Source organism: Symphalangus syndactylus, chromosome 4, assembly GCF_028878055.3.
Source record: "Symphalangus syndactylus isolate Jambi chromosome 4, NHGRI_mSymSyn1-v2.1_pri, whole genome shotgun sequence".
Lineage (NCBI taxonomy): Eukaryota > Metazoa > Chordata > Mammalia > Primates > Hylobatidae > Symphalangus > Symphalangus syndactylus.
This window is the reverse complement of record NC_072426.2, coordinates 24,651,999-24,656,512: the sequence shown is the minus strand read 5'-3', so window position 1 is coordinate 24,656,512 and position 4,514 is coordinate 24,651,999.

The window sequence follows — 4,514 nt, the reverse complement described above, 5'->3', positions numbered from 1 at the left end:
TTCTTCAAGTTAAAGTCACACTGCATAGGGAGTGGAGCCAAAGCTCCTGGCAGCACAAGTGCAGAGCTCCTCACAGCGGACCCCTGCTATCCTGGCCACAGACTCCAGATTTTCAATTTATTTTGTTGAGGAAAGTAGTGATTCCATGAGAGTAATCATTATCTATGGCAGAAAAGGCCTTCTGAAATGTATTTTTTAAATAACTGGATTTGAAAGTTAAAATTACTTCTTGATACATGGGCTGCAGAATAGATATTATGGTAGCAGGCATGAAAAACAAATTAATCTCATTGAACATCTCCACCAGAGCTTTTGGGGAACCAGGTGCATTGTCAAAAGCAGTAATATTTTGAAATAAATTTTTTTCTCTGAGCAGTAGGTCTCAACAGTGGGCTTAAAATATCCAGTAAATCATGCTGTAAATAGATATGCTGGCATCCAAGCTTTATTGTTACTTTTATAGAGCACAAGCAGAGCAGATTTAGAGTAATTGTTAAGGGCCGTGGGATATTCAAAATGGTCAGTGAGCATTGGCTTCAACTTAAAGTCACCAGCTGCATTACCCCCTAACAAAGCCTATCCTTTGAAGCTTTGAAGCCACGTATTGACTTCTTTTCTTTAGCTCTGAAAGTCCTAGATGACACTTTCTTCCAATAGAAGGCTATTTTGTCTACATTGAAAATCTTGTGTAGTGTGGCCACCTGCATAAATTATCTTAAGTAGATCTTCTGAATAATTTGCTGCAGCTTTTACAGCAGGACTTGCTGCTTCACCTTGCACTTTTATATTGATACATAATGGATGTACATATTTTTGGGGGTACATGTGATAATTTGATATATTAATATAATATGTAAAGATCAAGTCAGGGTAATTGTGATATCCCTCACCTTAAATATTTATCTTTTATTGATATTAGAAACATTCAAGTTATTCTTTTCTATTTTGAAATGTACATTAGATTATTGTTAACTATCATCTATTTGATAGATCTACTGATCTATCAAACACTAGATATTGTTTCTTTTATCTAACTCTATACTTGTACCCATTAATCGACCTCTCTTCATCACCTTCTCTACCCTACCCTTCCTGGGCTCTGATAACCATCAATCTACTCTCTGTGTTCATAAAATGTTCTTTTTTAGCTCCGATGTATGTGCGAGAACATGCTATATTTGTCTTTCTGAATCTTGCACTTTTGTGTTATGGAGGTTATTTTAACCTCATGAACAAATTTGTTCTAGCTTCAGCCTTTTCTTCTGCAGCTCTCTCACCTCTCATAGACTTCATAGAATGGAAAAGAATTAGAGCCTTGCTCTGGATTAGAATTTGGCTTAAGGGAATATTATGGCTGGTTTGATGTTTTACCCAGACAACTAAAACTTTCTCCATATAGCCATAAATCTGTTTCACTTTCTTATCATTCATGTGTTCACTAGAGTAACACTTTTAATTTCCTTCAACACGTTTTCCTTTGCATTCACACCTTGGCTAACTGTTTGTCACAAGAAGCCTAGCTTTTGGCCTGTCTCAGCTTTTGACATGCTTTCTTCACTAAGCTTATCATTTCTAGCTTTTTATTTAAAATTAGACTTTTCCTTTCACTTGAACAGCTTAGAGGCTATTGTAGGGTTGTTAATTGGCCTGCTTTAAATATTGTTGCCTCCCAGGAGAGGGAGCAAAATGGGGGAACAGCTGGTTTCATAGCCTATGGTTTTCCAACCTCTTATCCAGACCCAGATTGCTGGTTAAAGTGAAAACAATAGTTCTGATTAAATTTTGAGATCTATAAATCTTCTCTAAGAAGACCCCAAATCCTTCCTTCATAAGGTTCTCTAGGTATTACTTCGGAATTTATGTACATGTATTCATAGGAAAGAGAAAGGAGAAGGAAAAGGAAGAGAAGACAGGGGTTATGGAAGACAGGAAAGGGAAAAAGCAGCGGAATTGAGGACTGCTGAGAAAATAATCTGAGCACAGCCTTTGCACGTCTTAGGAAACTATTTGTATTTTATTTCTATCTTTTGCATAAATGTCCTCAAGATAATTCGGAATGTTCTTTCAGGTGTTACTAATGTTAGCTCACACTAAAATAAAATGTAGTATTAAAAATCACACAGAGAACAAAAGGTATTAAAATGTCTACCTGTTTAAAAAGTCCAAACAGTAAGTCTTTTATTTTCCTCTATGTACCCACTTTTATGTACCCAGCAAGTAAAATGTAGTTAATTTCAAAGATAAAATTTCCTATATAAGATTATCTTATCTTCATCCTCCAGTCAATAGCCCTCAGAAGTGCATGCTGGTTGTTTACCTTAAACTCGAGGAAAAGTCTAAGGTTATGTTAACTGTACCAAGTTGACATTATCCATATTGTACACTCGGGAAACTGAATGTTTTCAAACTATTGCTCATTGTTCTCCTTTCAGCAATTTTTGAACATCAAGCAAAAGCTTATGATACTTTATGTTTGGTGATCTTATAGCCATCCTGAGTTATGCATTATAATATAAAGTTCACAGGACTATATTCTAGTTGCAATCCTGCTATTAACCAGCTATATGTGCCTTTTGAACAAATCACCTCACCTCTCTGTCTCCACTTCACCCTTTGAAACAAGAGGTTTGGGCTAGATGAGTCTAAAGGTACTTTAATTTATGTCCTAAAATATTTATGATAGGTCAATACCATTAAAATTAAATCTGATTTTTCAAGGTATAATTGATAAACTGAAAAACATACAGGGAGACCCAAGCCCTATTTTTATGGGTGCTAGAAAGCTTCATTTCAAGGATATGTGTGGGTACTCCTTGCACATAGCAAAACAACAGCAGGAGAGTTGAGATATAACTAAATAAATTATTATCTTCTCTATGAAGCACCTGTGCTTTCTGCTTCTTGGTCTCAGAGGTGGAATCATTATCTAGTAAGCATTAGGAGTCCTTTTTTTTTCTTGTTTCCTTTTTAACCTTTTCGGTGGCCCTCTGGTGAATATGAGGGAATTGTGAATAGAGAAACAGGGAGGAGAAATAGTTACTTTTCAACTTAATCTTTCAGTAAATGTTTATACCTTATGATCTACCTCACTCCTCAGAATATTACTTGTATATATGGTGTTTCCTATTTCCTATGCTCTTCGAATGTGAGAGATCGTCTAGTTGGATCCTGGTACCCAAGAGCAAGCAATAAACTTGAGACAAGAGTTGAAATTTCCTTTCATTTATAGAACTCACACCTGTAATCCCAACACTTTGGGAGGCCGAGGTGGGCAGATCACTTGAAGTCAGGAGGTTGGTAACAGTCTGGCCAACATGGTGAAACCCCGTCTCTACTAAAAACACAAAAATTAGCCAGGCATGGTGGCACGTGCCCATAATCCCAGCTAATCAGGAGGCTGAGGCAGAAGAATTGTTTGAATTGAGAGGTAGAGGTTACAGTGTGCCAAGATCACACCACTGCACTCCAGCCTGGGTGACAGAGCGAGACTTCGTCTAAAAAAAAAAAAAATAAAGTACTTGTTCTGGGGTCATTACATAGTCTGGAATGTGAGGGAGTAAAAGCAGACTTCATCTTCATGGACACTTCAAGTGATCCATGCTTTCTACTCACATAGCCAGGAAGCAATAAACAGATTAACCTTGATGTCTGAGCTAAAGCCAAGATGGAGTTGACCAAGGTGATCAAAGCTCGGATTTTCTGTAGCTGGGTGCAAAGGTATTTCCAGGGCCCTGAGGCTAAGTGGCCTATGGTTAATCATAGAATCACTTATTAGAATCAACTCCAACTCTCAATTAAGAGACAAGAACATTTACATCCCAAGAGACTGAGACAAGTGCCCCAGCAGTTGATTAGAGTTTGATTCTCGGCTCCGTATTTTTTGTCTTGAGTTCCATCTTACCATCATTCTCTGACCAAAACCTTGGTGAGTTACTAATTTCATAATGATGAGTTATATTCCACTCCATGTTTCATGATGTATATTAAAATCAAATATCAGTGGATGAGTTTTAAAATGTATTTGGTCATAAATATAAGATACAAGTAGTAAATGATCTTGACAAACAGTTCTATATGACTTTCCCAAATCATTCTCCTAAAGAACCTGAAGAGTAGCAGATGGGGTTTGTGTGCCTGTTTATTGTTTGATGTTCATATTATGTTATCCTCTTTCGTCTTTTAAAAGTCAAATGACTGATGGATTAATAGTAGTTTCTCTTCTCACGTAAACTTTAGAAGACATTGCAACTATTCTTATGCCTTCAGGTGCTATTTTTATAATAATGACTTCAAATTTTATTTCTTCTGCTCAAACCTCATCCTTTAGTGCCAGGTCTATAGCTCAAATTGCCTTCTCAATGACTCAAACTGAATGGTTCACATGTGTTTCAAACTAAACACACCCCATCTAAACCTGTCATCTTACCTTTTGGTCATGACGCCTTTGGGGCACCAATCTCTGTAAATGGCACATTATCACCAATCTGCCCAAGACAGAAACTGATCATTATCCT